Below are 16,719 nucleotides of genomic sequence, written 5' to 3' on the forward strand. Positions count from 1 at the left end.
AAAGATCTGTATGATAAGAACTTCAAGTCTCTGAAGAAAGAAATCAAAGATCTCAGAAGATGGAAAGATCTTCCATGCTCATGGATTGGCAGGATCAATATTGTGAAAATGGATATCTTGCCGAAAGCAACCTACAGATTCAATGCAATCCCCATCAAAATTCCAACTAAATTTTTAAGAGTTAAAAAGGGCAATTTGCAAATTCATCTGGAATAACAAAAAACCTAGTATAGCAAAAACTCTTCTCAATGATAAAAGAATCTTTGTGGGAATCACTACGCCTGATCTAAAAATGTACTACATAGCAATTGTGATAAAAACTGCATGGTACTGTTATAGCAACAGAGAGGTAGATGAATGGAATAGAATTGAAGACCCAGAAATAAACCTACACACCTCTGGTGACTTGATCATTGACAAGGGATCTAAAACCATCCAGTGGAAAAAAGACAGCATTTTCAACAAATGGTGCTGACACAACGGGTTGTTGTCATATAGAAGAATGAGAATTGATCCATTCTTATCTCCTTGTACTAAGGTCAAGTCTAAGGGGATCAAGAAACTCCACATAAAACCAGAGACACTGAAACTTACAGAGGAGAAAGTGGGGAAAAAACCTCGAAGATATGGGCACAGGGGAAAAATTCCTGAATAGAACTGTAAAAGCATGTGCTGTAAGATGGAGAATTGATAAATGGGACCTCATAAAATTGCAAAGCTTCTGTAAGTTAACTGACACTGTCAATAAGACAAAAAGGCCACCGACAGATTGGGAAAGGACCTTTACCAATCTTAAATCAGATAGGGGACTGATATCCATTATATATAAAGAACTCAAGAAGACAGACTCCAGAAAACCAAATAACCNCATTAAAAAATGGGGCATAGAACTAAACAAAGAATTCTCAACTGAGGAATATCGAATGACTGAGAAACACCTCAAAAATTGTTCAACATCCTTAATCATCATGGAAATGCAAATCCAAATAACCTGCTTGTGGACGTTGTACATCGTGGTGCGGAGCCTAGTGCGCACCACGATGTACAACGTCCACAAGCAGACAAAAGAACTCACATAATATGCACTCACTGATAAATGGGTATTAGCCCTGAAACCTAGAATACCCAAGATACAATTTGTAAAACACATGCAACTCAAGAAGAAGGAAGACCAAAAAGTCGAGACTTTGTTCCTCCTTAGAATTGGGAACAAAACTGCCATGGAAGGGGTTACAGAAACAAAGTTTGGAGTTGAGACGAAAGGATGGACCATCCAAAAACTGCCCCAACCAGGTGTCCATCCCATAATCAGCCACCAAATGCAGACACTATTGCACATACCAGTAAGATTTTGCTGAAAGGACCCTGATATAGCTGTCTCTTGTGAGGCTATGCCAGTGCCTGGCAAACACAGAAGTGGATGCTCACAGTCAGCTGCTGGATGGAACACAGGGTCCCCAATGGAGGAGCTAGAGAAAGTACCCAAGGAACTTAAGGTGTCTGCATCCCTATAGGTGGAACAACAATATGAACTAACCAGTACCCCCAGATCTCGTGTCTCTAGCTGCATATGTAGCAGAAGATGGCTTACTCAGCCATCATTGGGAAGAGAGGCCCCTTGTAAACTTTATATGCCCTAGTACAGGGGAACACCAGGGCCAAGAAGGGGGAGTTGGTGGGTAGGTGAGCAGAGGAAGGTGGGTATAGGGGACTTTGGGGATAACATTTAAAATGTAAATGAAGTAAATACCTAATAAAAATTGGAAAAAAAGAGAAAAGGAGATCTTCCTTGTCAGTATCCCTTTCTAATGTACTTAGTGCATCTACATAGTACAATTCTACTCATGATTTTACACCATCTAAAAGCCTCTTAACCCAGGATAGCTTTTCTTCTCTAAGCACTGGCTTCTTTCATTCTTATAAACATCAAGCCAGGTACAGAACCACTACCTTCTCCTTAAAGAGTCCCTTTCAAGGCAAGAGTCATTGAATGAAACTACTGACAATATCTTCTTGCCCTTGGTTTCTGAGGCAGAGTCTCTTCAACTTAATAATAAATTCATTCTTCTAAATTCTGCTACAATTGTTCCCACTATACTCACCAGTTCATGCCATTGTGGAAGAATCAACTGAGAGTAAGAGCTTGATTATTATTATTGTAGATGGTCAGAATGTAGTGTGAACTCCAACGGGGGGGGGTGTACTGTGTGAATACTCTTGGTATCTTTTACTCACATTCTGAGATACGTATAGAACATTTTAGGTTCCTGAAAAAGGCTCTCTCAGTGTTGCTGAGACTGGTCCAACTGTAGTTGGCTCATAGAGATCCAAGTATTTGGGACCATAGGCATATCCCACTGCACTTGCCTTTGATGCAAAACTTTTGTGTGTACTCAGTAGGATTCTTTCCCTAGACTTGTAAGACAATTAGTCTTGGCAAGGTACTGAGGCAGTCATTTGCATTGCATTCTTTCTTTATGTTTTAACACTACTGAGATCCATCAACTGAACAGATCTTTATTAATCATTGAACTTCTGATAGGATACGAGGGTTTGGGAATTAAGAGACAAATCACACATTCCAACCCACATAAAGTTTGTGTTCTTATGGAGTTGATTTCAACCAAACCAAAACCAACATAGTGTTAGGTGACAACAATTTTCTCAAAAGTCTCTGTTTTGGAGCTACTATCTTCTCATCCTGCCAACACATCTCATCATCATTTCTTGATTATCCTGTCTTCTCTGGTGTTTTCCATGCTTCTTCACAATGTTTCATTGATCCACCAGAATATGCAATACACTTTGTTTTGAATTAGACTCATTCTGATACCAGTCTCCTAAATCGTGTTGACAATATATTAAAAATAACATTTCTGACATCCCCTCCCCCACCACAATCAACTATTAAAACAAGATCATAGATATTATTAAGGTAAATTAGTGATTTGTTTGTGTCTATGTGTACCCAAATATAGAAGGACAATAGAGATTCAAATATTCATATGCATGGACACAAAAAAGGAATGGGGTGACGCTCATAGTGGTCATCTATCACTTTGATTTGCCTCGGGCTCTAGAAGACCAAGGAGGTTGGTTGACAGGAACAGTTGTTGACAGTTACGTTCAGTTTTGCTTCAGAATCTTTGGAGTGAAGCAGTGGATAACAACCATAAATGAGCCTAATATTCTCTCTTTTGGTCTACAACATGGGTATCTTTGCTCCCAGTGTGCCTCATATTGGGATTGGGGTTTATTAAGCAGATCATAATTTGATTAAGGCTCATGCCAGATCCTGGCACAGCTACGATTCTTTATTCCAAGAAGAGCAGAAGGGCTTTGTGTCCTGTCATTATTTTTTTGCTGGTTAGAGCCAGCAGATCCCCACTCAGAGATTGACCAGGAAAGCTACTAAGAGGGCCATCAATTTCCACTTGGATTTCTTTGCCAAACCCATATTTATTGATGGCGATTATCCAGATGTTGTCAAGTCCCAGGTTACCTCCATGAGCAAAAGCCAAGGCTATCCATCATCAAGGCTTCCAGAATTCACAGAAGAGAAGAAAATGATCAAAGGCACTGCTGATTTCTTTGCTGTTCAATATCATACAACTCCCATAGTCAGGCATCAGGAGAATAAGAGAGAACTGAGCTTTCTACAGGATGTGGAGATTGAATTTTTTCCCAATCCATCTTGGGAAAATGTGGGTTGGATCTATGTGGTACCATGGGGAATACGTAAATTACTGAGATATATTAAGGTAAATTAGTGATTTGTTTGTGTCTATGTGTACCCAAGTATAGAAGGACAGCAGAGAGTCAAATATTCATACGCATGGACACAAAAAGGGATGATTTTAGGGGTTAGTTATGCTCAGTTGTTGGCTGGGAAGAAAAGACTAAGATTTGAGTTAGTTAACATTAAGTAGCTGGCTTTTATACCAAAATTAGTTTTTAAATTCTGTTGTGGCAATACAAACGGCTTGGACATAGTTTTCAAGTTGATGTCACTGCTATGATAAGAAAAGGCATTTAAAAGAAAGAGAACTGAATCCTTTCTGGGTCTCCACATGCTGGCAGCTGAAACTACAATTTCAAGGTACCAGTTTTCTGGACCCCTCCTGTGGGGGATAGAAAATGTACCTGCTAGCGGGACCAAGGGGTTAAGGAGCAGTGACAATCAGCAGGTGCTGATGGGAAGAAAGATATTTCTGTCTTCTCATTATGTTAAGAGTCATTTGACTGTCTTCATGGACATTTGCACAGTTTTGCTTTTCCATTGTTAGTCATAAAAGGTCAGTGTGTGGAAAATTAAGTTAATAGGGTCAGTGCAATTTGATGAAAACTAGTTTGGGGGTTGTAGCTTCCAGAAGATAGAGGGTAATGCACCTGATTTTATGAGCTATCTATTTTTTTTAACATCTGTTTGGAATGAAACTTCTGCTCTCTTGTTCTAGAATACATATAATAACCCTGTAATTTACATCACCGAGAATGGGTTTCCCCAGTGTGACCCCCCATCTCTTGATGACACTCAGTGTTGGGAGAATTTCAGACAGACATTTCAGGAACTATTCAAAGGTACCATTTGAAATGATGAAAGATCAATTGTGCAAACTTAATATAATTTTGTCACGTGCTTATTTGCATTCCACAAAGACCATTGATTTTGAAAGCTGAAATTCATGTAAATTAGCATAAAGCCATGTAATTAGGAGAGGGGCAAGAGCAGATATTTAGAGAAGAGGAAGGTGAGGATTAGGCCCAGCTTCCACTCTGCTGAAACTGAGTCAAGGAAAAAAGCAGCTGTCTTCAGCATTTCCTGAGTCGCAGGTGAAGGTAACAAGAATAGAACGGTGGGGAAATCATTAAATATCATAAAACGTCAACACTGTTCAGCTATAGCAAATTCATTTGCATATTTTGATGTCCTAACTATCAAAAATGAGTTGACAGGATTTGCAAGCATTTCAGTGTAGCGTTTGAGCTATGACTAAGCAGCCTGGTTAGAAACAGATATGTGGATTGCCTTCACAGGATGATGATGACAATGATGACGATGATGACGATGATGACAATGATGATGATGGTGGTGGTGGTGGTGGTGATGAAGAAGAAGATGATGATGCTAACTCTTCCAAAACTTCTTTTAATATTTGATAACAAATGATGAGTCATAATTATCAATTAACAACATGAATTATGAATTAGTCTGCCACTTTGTCTTCTCTTCTTCAGATTTTCTTAAAATACTGCTGTTTTACGTTATTACTGCCTCTGTTTCATTTCTTATTCCTACAAAAGGAGTCACAGCTGGACCATCTAAAACAAAATGAGATTGCAATTTCCTTTTTTTCAATCTTAACAGCCATATTTGTTTATTGTCACTTTATTGAAAAGTCCAGGAGTTATTCGTCACAGAATGGCTCAGCAAACACCCAAAAGGAATTCTAGAACATGATGCAAAAGGGTATATGTCTAAACCCTGACCGTTTTTGAGTGGTCCCTCACTGAGGCCTGGAGCGTCTTGGCAGACGACAATCGGATTTCTACCGTCTAACCAAAGCAAAGGATTATTTTTAAAGTGATTCTCTCTCTCTCTCTCTCTCTCTCTCTCTCTCTCTCTCTCTCTCTCTCTCTCTCTCTGTGTATGTATGTTTTAGGTGAGAATTTACTTGTGAAAATAAAGGGAAATCTCTGCTTCTGAGATTCCTCTGCATTCCTTTCTGTCACTGAATTGGGTTTATTGTCACCCTGCCGATGTGAGGTTTCTTGCAGAAGGAGAGGTCGGCTTGGCAAGTAGCATTATGGCTGGTTTATTAGTTACTCTCACATTGCTATGACAAGATACCAGAAAGATCTTTGAAAAGGAAGAGTTGATTTTAACTTACATTTTACCTAGGGTTTCACAGGCTTCAGTCCCTGTTATTTTGATCATGTGTTCTTGACCCAGACATTGTGACAATGAGGTGGCGTCAGCAAGGAGTGCTGTTCTCTCTATGACCAACCAGCAATTACTGGTGCTCTACTTTCTTCAGATACTATTCTATCACAGTGACCTATGGGCTGGGTCATCTCTCTTAATAAACCCAGAGGTGTCCCTCAGATGCCTTGATTAATCGAAAGTCAGTTAACAATGAAGGTTACCCATCACAGGTGGATACAGGAAGCCTGAATGAGTCCTTTAAAATTAGTCTATGCATGTTTGGGAAAATAGACAAAAATAGGAATTAACCTTTTTCATTTTCAATTTGGTATACTTTTTATGGCTAATTATAGAAATGCATCTTGTTGATTTTGAAATGGCTTTAAGTGCTTGATGCGGTCCGTGAGATTCATCACTCTAAAGACTCAGTGGTTGGCCCATAAATATCATGATTTAGAGGTGTGGGTTGGAATGGAACATGAGAACAGAAACTGTGAGTTAATTTGGGTTTCCAGGGACAGGAGAAAGAAAAAATACTCCCAAGCAAAATCCTGTACAGCAGCGTGTTGACGTTTTGTTGTATATTATTGGATGGAAAATAAACAGGATACACCGAAAGGATGCCACCTCAACTTGGGATGTTTTATATTTTGTAAAGAAGAGAATGATATTTTCTCAGTTAATAGGGATCCTAGAATGTTGAATTTTGAAATTTTTCCTGGACAGATGCTCCATGGTACCATGTTCTCTTCTGATACCAGGTCTGAGAACCATGTCTCTCAGTGAGTCCCTGTCTCAAGGCAGAACAATCAAGACCAAGGCATACATTACTAATTAGCCTGCCACCAGTCTTCCCTCCCTCCGACTTTCTTGGAATATTGCTGTTTAGAACACTGTTACACCTCACTGTTGCTCAACTGATAACAAGTAGCTTGGGGAGGTGGCACTTACATTTTTAACTTAACAATGTGGTTACAGAGACATGACCCCATGATATGCTGAGTTCTGATTGTATTATATATTTAAAACATCATTTATTTTTTATTTTTAACATTTTTTTCTTTTTATCTGGCAACATACTATATATTTTCATTATAACTAACACATAATGCAGTTTTGTATTCTGATTTGATATCTTTATGAGATATGGTCTCATGTATCCCAGACTGGCTTTAGAGTCCCTGCTAGTCATAGCTGGCCTTGAACTCCTGATACTACTGCCTCCATATGCTAGTACTACCATGCCAGGCATATAATACAATTTTTCTTTGGGTTTAAAAAAGATATGAACCCTTAGAGTTTTCAGAAATGTATGTATTGACACAACTTTCATCTTAATATGTATTTATTGCAGACAAATATGCAAACATGAATGGATTTATATTAGGATGGGTATCAGTGAAATATTTTTATTATGTTTCTGTATTATGCTATCCTATGTGGGATTATTTTTCTGGTAACAAGTTTCCTTCTGTGAGGTGGTCATGGTCTCCTCTTGTATGCTTAGCAGGTCAGCTTGGAAAGCTGGGATGATAATTGCACCATGTAAGTTTTAGATGAACTCACATGATGTGAATCGAGCCAATCCCAGTCTTTCACTGGAGTTTGAACTTGAATGGATCTGTCTTATTTTTTCTGTGGATTTAAGAAAGTAGGGAAGCAACTTCCTGGGCCATTTCTGGCTTCATTCTGCCTTATGACCTTAGAAACAGGAGGGAGATACTGTGTAGAAAGGGAAGTGGGTCTCAGAGGCAGGAAGAGCTTGAGTCTTTTATTCCAGCTTTTCCTGAAATCTGGTTGCATTCATTTCCTTGGGAGACTTTAATTTTACTTCCATAAAAGTTATTACTAAGCACTTTCTTCTTTATTCCATTCTGATTGGAACAGAAAGAGATTTATTGGTGCCATTATGCCACTTAAATCCCAAACAGTGATTTGGGTAATTAGTGCCTTCTTACAGATGAGAAAACTAACTTGCAAGAAGTCCAAGTTACTTGATTACATCAAAAAATAAAAAATAAAAAGCTACTAAGCAACTTTTCCTTTGACAGAGCAGAATGTGTTATTAATATCATTATTGATTTTTTTTTTTATTTTCTGAGACAGTGAATTTTGTCCTCCTAGCACAAAGTCTTTTTTCTTAAGATCACTGTTTAGTGTTTACCTAGGTCCTCTGTAGCTGTTCTACATGTCTCTGAAAGGATTAACTGGTTCTGTGATGTTGGAAGAATCTTAGACCTACATATTTGGCCTGTTACCTGAAGAGTTGAGGGAGAGCTACTTGTGGATTCACTGAGATTCCTTGGAGGCAGTGCTGATGATCATGGTTGGGCAAGAACTTTCCTGGTAAGAAACATCTGATAAAAAATTAAAAATAATAACCGTTCAAGGAAGACATTTGTAGGAAGCTCTGCAGATGAGAGCCCAACAACAATCAAAGGTGTCAGATGGCCTTGTTATTCCTGTGAACCACCTGCCCACCCCCAATGTCATGCATATGGACAGGCACATAGTGACGCTATAGTTGCATCTATGATATCTGCCTGCAGGGTTTACAGAGCTCCCCAGGTAAAATCCCATGGCAACTTATTGAGCACTAAATGTAAGGAAATGTTTCTGGCTTATTTTTCTGAAGGAGAAAAAAGTAAAGAAAAGGTGGAAATGAGGAGAGGAAGAAGGAAGAAGAAAGAGAGAGGGAGAGAAGGAAAGGGAGAGAGAGAAATGTATTATTATTGTATTGTTTAATTCTAGTTAAGTGTCTTTAAATAGGACATATTTTAATTAACATAGATGCAGGCAAGAGTAAAGCTGCACTCCAATCTTGACAAAACTAAGCTTACATTTCAGCTTTGTAAATTTCTCCATGCAGAACCTTTGGCAAATAGCTTAACCTAGAAGTCCCTGATCTGTTCATGGGTAAGTGTGGGGATACTAGTTTCAGAAGCAGAGGTATTGCAAAGATTCCACCTAATAATTTACAGCACAAACCTCTCCAAGCCATTTCAGGCACATTGGAGGTCCTTAGCCAGTGTTAATTATTGTTACAAAATGTGCGTTCTTAAAACATTCCTATCACAGGTTATTTTTCTTGCTATTTAAAGTCTAACCTACATGACTGCATAAACATGAGCCGAACCAAGACCAACAACAGACATGCTGAAAGTGGATGAGAGAAAGATCACAAGGCTTCAACTGTACACCAAGAGCCACAGTCAACTAACAGATCCTGAGCCTGGAAGGACTCTTTGCCAGGGAAGAATACATCAATTGCTTATCCAATACCAAGAGATCAGCCATGAAAACATACATATGAGTAGCATTATACATATTGCGCAGGTTGTACTTATATATTTAGAAGTATATATAGCCTCAGCCATTAATGAAAAAAAAGAGGCCATGAATTTGAAAAAAGGGCTAAGGTGGTTGGGTATATGGGAGAGTTTAGAAGGGGGAAAGAGAAGGGGCAGATGATTTATATTATAATCTCAAAACAAAAAGAAATAATAAGTACATAACATCGTAGGACCCGTGGCATTGCTCAGTTGGCAAAGGTACCTGTCATCAAACGTCTAAACCTCAGTTCAAACTCATGGTAGAAGAGAACTGACTCACACAGTTTGTCCTCTGACCTCTGCTCCCTACCACAAATACTATAATAATTTTTTAAAATAAGAAATACCATTTGTGCATGCACCATTGCCTGTTCTTTCCCCTGTGAAGAGACACCATGACCAAGGCAATTCCTATGAAAGAAATTCATTCATTTGGCTGCCTTATAGTTTCAGAGGTTCACTCCATTATCATCATGGCGGGAAGCCTGGCAGCCTGCAGGTAGCCATGTTGTTGGATGACAAGAGTTCTACATCTTGATCTGGAGGCAACCAGAATGGGACTGTCTTCTGCAGGTAGTCAGGAGCAGTGTCTGGATCACATTGGCCAGATTTGAGCATATATATGAGACCTCAAAACCCTGCCTCCATAGTGATACACTTCCTCTAACAAGCTTACACCTCCTCCAATAAGGCCACACTTCCTAACAGTGCTACTTCCGATGGTCCAAGCCTATTCAAACCCCTGTACCCTCCTTCCACATTGTAGGGAGAAGTCTCTCATGCCTGCACGTTTTATCACCCTGTGAAGCATTGACCATTTGGCTATCTCTTTTCCTGAAATCAGTAGAGAGGCAAATCTCCTCTCATTCTTTCCTTCAGACAGCGCACAAAATTAGGTGAAAAACCAAATTGTTTGCAAGAAAATTCATTTAGATAGACTTTCGCATGTTTGGAGTTCAGTGATCTAGAAATGCTTGTATTTCATACAACCTATGAATCTTTATTCTATTCATAAGTTTAGCAACAGTGGTGAACACTCAAAACCAGTGGGTAATTTCAAAATTACCCACACAAATGCTCATGGATGGAAACCTTCCATCCTCCGTGCTGTGGATGAATATGAGGAAGAGTGAAGTCAGGGGACAGAGTGCCCACAGCAAGACTCCAGCATGTACTAATTCTCATGAAAGTGGTTATAGTCCTGGCTCATGTTCTTCCTCATATTTGCTTAACTGTTTTCTGCATCCAGCTTGGTTGTCCTTTTTCAGTTAGAAATTGTAGGTCCTTTCCATACTTTTTAATGAACTTATCTTGTATGGTTGCATAGGACAGGTAAACATGTGTGAACTTATGTAAAACCTCATTCGCAATCAGGATATGCCAGCTACGTCGTTGTTAGCTCTGATAAAAGAATTCCTAAATAAGCATTAATAGATTTTTCTAATTTTATTTAATTTCTGAGACAGGGTATCATAGAGCCAAGGTTGGATTTGAATTTTGAATCCTCCTACCTATATCCTTGGGTTCTGCAGTTACAGATGTGTGCTCTCATGTTTAACTCTCCCTCTTCATAAATGGGTATCATTATGCTTTGTTTTAGTGCATTCGTCTCCCCTACTGTCCTCTCTCTCCCTCCTCCCACTCTTGTTGCTAGTTCCCTTCTTCTCCTAAATCGTCCTCCTTTTCACTTTCCTCTCACAGATACACCCTTATTCTATCTCCCTTTAGACTTCTTCACTCCCCTCTTACTGTCCCCTGTCTACCTTCATGTCCTCCATCTAGAATTTGAATATAAGCTAATCTGTACTACTTGTCTTTAGGAGTCTGGCTTATTTTGCTAAATGTAATGATCCCCAATACCATCTATTTCCTGAAAATATAATTTCATTCTTTATGGCCAGATAAAAGTTCACTATGTATGTATACCATACTTTCAACCCAGGTTGGTTGATTTCCCAAGTAGGCAAAATGCTAGTCATTTAATCACAAAGATGAAGTTATTAAGAACATGCATCTTTCAAGAGACAGTGACAAATGAGCAAGACAATGCTTATAACGCCTGCATTGGTTCTCACCATATTACAAAGGGTTGTGCTAATGATGGCTAATTTTTTGGGGGGTAGGTGGGCCTGATCCTCTGAAGGCTGAGCTGTGTTTTTCCTAATTATATATTTAGCTCCAAGCAGTGTGCCTATTATATAGTAGTGTGCTACACATGTTTGTTGAATTTGATTGTGTCTATGAGGGAAGGGTTAGTCCATAGATAATGAGAAATAAATGATGAAATGATTGGGATTCTTCCCCTAAAGAAATATACTCTGCACAATAAAAATGCATTCTTCTAGAAAGTTTCCAAGGCAGCCCAACTTTCCAGTTAGATCCATGCCTGAGCAAGCACAGCGGTGCATGATTGCAGAGAAGGTTTGTTAATGACCAGCTTTAGGCTTTTAATGACAAAACCCCTCAGCAAGATGTCATCGAAGTTATTGAAGACTTCACGGAAAGTGTTGAAGCTGATACATGGTAACAAGAAGGTTATAAATCTTGCAGTTGGATATACCACCAAGACAAGATGCTGAGCACAGAGTCCCCCTGCTGTTGTCTGTCAGTATTCTCCCTCCCACGTCCTCTTCCCCTTCCCACAGAGAGCTTGTAGAAGAGAAATACATCCATTTCCTAAAGTAGCTCAGACCTGGCAGCCACCTGCCTATGCCAATTTCAGATCACAGAGGCCCATTTAACTGGACAAAATGTGTTAAGCACCTGCATTTTTCTAAATGTGCACAAATGTCCTAAGGATTAAGGAAAGATCTGAAAAGTTAATACATTGACCTTTTGGAAGCACCAACCAATTAAAAATCCATTGTCAGCTCAGAACAGGGATTCCAGTACCTGAGTGTGGATTCCCATACAGTGGCTATGGCTTTATTACTTCTTGAATGAGAATGATGACACTTTAGCCCCATGAAATAATCCATGTCATGGTGCATAGAGGGCTTATGGGAGATATGTTTTCATGGCTTTGGGGGACATGCTGGTGACATGTTAGATTGTCTTGATAATGTTGGCAAAACTGCTCTTGGCTTCCTTTTATGACTGCTGGCAATCAGGAGCCAGGTCAATAGAGAAAATGGAGTCACAAATGCTATGATTTTCTCATGAGTGCTAATGTAGAGTTGGGAATTTTATCAAAATTACATAAAGATTTTATACCTTTATAGACAATAACCTTTTTCAAAATATGTGTCCTTCTGAAATGGCTCAACCAAATTGATTAGGGAATGCATTATCTTACAGATTTACCATCTTTTGGAGATGAGAAATTACCTTCTCAGTTTTCCAGGGATGCCACACACTGTTGTTGACCACAGTCACCACACTGCATAACAGGAGTCCCCTTCTTTTAGCTGACTGAGATTTTTGACGGACAACTTCCTAAACTCTCTTACTCTCTCATACCTGGAAACAACTAGTTATGTTTCTCCTTTTATCAGATCAGTTGTCTTGGTCTGTACATATAAGTAAAAGCATGCATTTTACTTTTCGGTTCCTGCAGGATCCTAGTGTTCTCAGGTTCTATAGTTCCAAACCATACGTATTTTAAAGCTAAGTAGTATTCCATTGTGCATATGTACTATGTTTTTCCTGATGCATTTAAAAATGATTCAATTTCTATTTGTGTGTATGAGCCTTTGCCTGGCATATGTAATGGCACCATGTGGTTATAGTTTCCGAGGAAGCCAAAAGAGAAAAGGGCATCAGATCCTTTGGAATTACAGATATTTGTGAGCATTGGGTGCTGGGAACTGTACCTCAGTCCTCTTTAAGAGCAGCAAGTGCTCTTAATTATGGAAACAATTTTTTTTCAGCCCCTACATATTTGTTGAGGTGATTCTTCTTAACTATAGAGAATATTGCTTCAGTGACCATAGGAGCATGTGGAGCTTTACCCCATCCTGCTTGCACGTCCTTTGAATATGTACCCAGAATGGCTATTTATTTCTGGGTCTTATGGCAGATTTGTTTATTTAACTTCAGAAATTATGAACAGAACTCTGCAGTATTTGAGAATGTGCCTGGGACCTAGGTGTATTCTACTGTGCCTCGTGGAAATCATGGTTTTAACCTTCTGAAGCACCTTCATCTGGGAACTGGGACAAACATAATTGCTATCTGCTTAGCTTACAGTCAGGCACACAAACAAATGATCATTTATATCTATGAATACACTGGCATCTTTAAAACATTTCATGTTCTCCTTTTTGACATGGGTACTTCATAGCTTTGTGTTGGTGTTGTGTGAATGAATATGCATGTATGTGGACACATGTGTGAGGGTGCATGTGTTTCTGCAGATGTTTCTGAATGCCTATGCATTTGTAAAAGCCAACCACAGGTATTCAGTTTTTCGTTGTCTACCCTATGTTTTGAGACAGTGTCTCTCACTGGCATCTGGGGCTCGCTGATTTATCTAGAGTGGATGGTCTGTGAGTTTCAGGGATCCAGATGCCTTAGCCTCCCCAGTACTAGGATTACAAGTGTGTGCCACCACACCTGGTGTTCAGTATGGGTGCTAGGGATCAAATACAGGTCCCACGCTTGTGCAGAAAGTACTTTGGTAATTGAGTCATATCCCCAGCCCCATGCTTTATATTTTACTTAAGGTTATTCACTACTCTTGTCAGGGTGTATAATTTCTGTCCTAATGCTTTCTAGTAGAAATGCAAATAAGTGATTTTTACTTGTATATTTACAAAATCTATCATTGTCAGATTCTATGATTTTATTTTCAAACACCTTGTAAAATAATCTTAGAGAACATGTACAGTAACCAAAAGATACTTCATTAGTGTCTAGTAATGTTCAGATCTATATGTAGCATCCACACATATACACACATAATGCATACACAATTCTTAAATGTATTCACATGCACATACACATATCCATATATATGTATATACATACATATATACATTATATACATGTAGATACACATATATACAGACACAAACACACAACTACACATATCCACATGCATACATGAATACATATAAATACCATTGTTACATAAATAAACATATCCACGTACACATATGTGCACATCCACATATATACATTGCACGCATGAATACACACACACACACACACACACACACACACACACACATACACACACACACTTCATGCATGACATACTTCACCAGACTTGTAGAGTTGTGGTTCCCATGGACAATGTCAGGTAAGCTGCTTGCTGGCGCATCTTCTGAGACACAGAGGGCCTGGCACATTGCCTCATGGGACAGGTGTTCTGCAACTGCCCATGCAAAGAGCAGCTGAATTGTCCATGGCAGACTTGACTGGAGCCATCTGGGTTCTCCAGTCTTTGCTGTGCCCTGGTTGGTGACCTTTCTATGGGCAGGAACAAGAGCTTGAGACTGAAGTGAACTTAGGTTTTAATTAAGGTTTTTAATCCAGTTTCAGTTGCTCTGACATGGTAATTAAAGTCCTCCACCAGCTCAAAACCAGTGAATTTTAACATTACTATTAGACATATTTATTTTGTTGGAGATTTTATATTATTATTTTTTCATTAAAGTACTTCTTTAAGTGAAATTTAGAGTTTTAAAGTCAATGCACAACCTGTCTGTTTGCAGTACTTGCAATGGCCAGAAGAGGGCATCAGATGCTTTGGGACTAGAGTTACACTGACCATTTTGAGCTACTATATGAATGCTGGGAATTGAACCCCATGCCTCTGGAAAAGCAACAAATGTTCTTAATCCCTTAGCAAACTCTCTAGCGAAAAATTTGTCTATGTTTTCTCTTGTTTCTAGATATCTAAAGTGACCTGAGCATTCTGGTCTTTCAGGTATGAATGAATAAGCCTCCTTTGGAGAGAAGTGGGAGATTTCCTCTGAGTTTGGTTGGCAGGGGATGCCTGGTATCTGTGTTTGGATGTTTCGTCTCGGGTCACTGTATGTTCAGGGAGAGAATGGGGGAATAATGGATAGCCAGGGGGTAGCTATCTTGCGTAGGAAGCTTACCAAAACGTCTAGTGTCTAAAGAGAAGCATTTCTCAAAATACACCAGCCCCTGTAAGTCAGCCCCTGATAGAGTATTGAAATAAGCTTCTGGGCTCATGGTGCTAGCTGACAGTGGAATTCAGTGTTGTTGTCAATGGCCCCATGGCCATCCTCTCCATGGCCTTGTCTTTTTACAATTCCCACATTGCTCATGCTGCTCTGTCACTCCACTGGGACCTAAGTGTTGTTTCTGTCACAATTTCAGAGACCCTCTCTTGTGTGCATTGCTGGCTAACCATGTCCTTCCTTTCAGTTGTGCACCTGACATCGGGTAGAAGAAAACCAGCAGTATTACAAATAGAGCCATCAACAGCTGGCAACATGACTGCTTCCTGGGTTTCTTGCTTACCTGCAGCTTTGTCACAACTAGATGTGTATTGTACGAGACAGTTGTTTAGATGGAAGTTGAAACACACTTACCTGAGGGTAATACTTATTATAAACCTTGAGAGGGAGGGAGAAAACCATTTTCAGAAGAAAATGGAAGTTATTCAAAGGAATGAGCATGTGTAGACAGAAGTGGTATACATAAACATTTAATTTATCATTTTGAAAGGTAAAATTCTGACCAGACAAAAACATTTTGAAATTTTGAATTACATACCTATTATTCAGCATGCACTCAGTACACATATTGAATAACAAGGGGATAAGGTCTAGATTAGTGGGAAAACTGAATCACTTTTGGGACTTTCTGTAAAATATTAGAATGACGTCACCATTGTGTTTCATCAAAATTTTAAGGGTGTGATAATTGTTTTGATTTCTGTAAAATATATTTCAAATACTGAGATTATACATGCATATTAATTATACCCTTCTTTTCATCTTTTCTCACAATGGTAACTAGGGACTTTGCACTTTGAACAGGAGTTCCCCCACTGAGCTCTCTCTCTGATTTCGTAGGTTTTGATTCTGAGACGGGGACTTCTCACTTTGCTCATACTTCTTACTCAGGTTGTAACTCGGGGCAGTCTTCAATTTGTGTCTCTCCTACTTCATCTTCTCAAGTAGCTGGGATGATAGGCTGAGGCAAAAGCCCAGGTTAGCTCTTGTGAGAACAGTGGACTACTTAGTTCCATGCCAAACTTTTAGGTTTTCTTTGTATAAATATGATTACTTTCTATGTGCCTCAGTTTCTCCATTTGAATAGGAGAATTGGATTAGCTGCTTATTTTGGGAATCCTGCCCAAATTAGAACCCTGTCACCTTCTAAGTATTCTTTCCAAAGAGATATACCTTTATTAGGACTCTGGATAATTTCTTTTTTTTTTTCCTTTTTTTATTATTATCATTTTCTTTATTTACATTTCAAATGCTATCCTGAAAGTTCCCTATACCCCCCCGCCCCTGCTTCCCTACCCACCCACTCCCA

The 16,719-nt window shown here is 39.1% G+C and overlaps 1 pseudogene; it reads left to right on the forward strand.

Moving 5' to 3' along the window:
* The first annotated feature begins 3,209 nt into the window (after positions 1-3,209).
* Positions 3,210-16,719, forward strand: part of LOC110330296 — a 78,657-nt pseudogene continuing 65,147 nt past the window's right edge.

Source organism: Mus pahari, chromosome 13 (assembly GCF_900095145.1).
Source record: "Mus pahari chromosome 13, PAHARI_EIJ_v1.1, whole genome shotgun sequence".
In the NCBI taxonomy this organism is placed as follows: domain Eukaryota; kingdom Metazoa; phylum Chordata; class Mammalia; order Rodentia; family Muridae; genus Mus; species Mus pahari.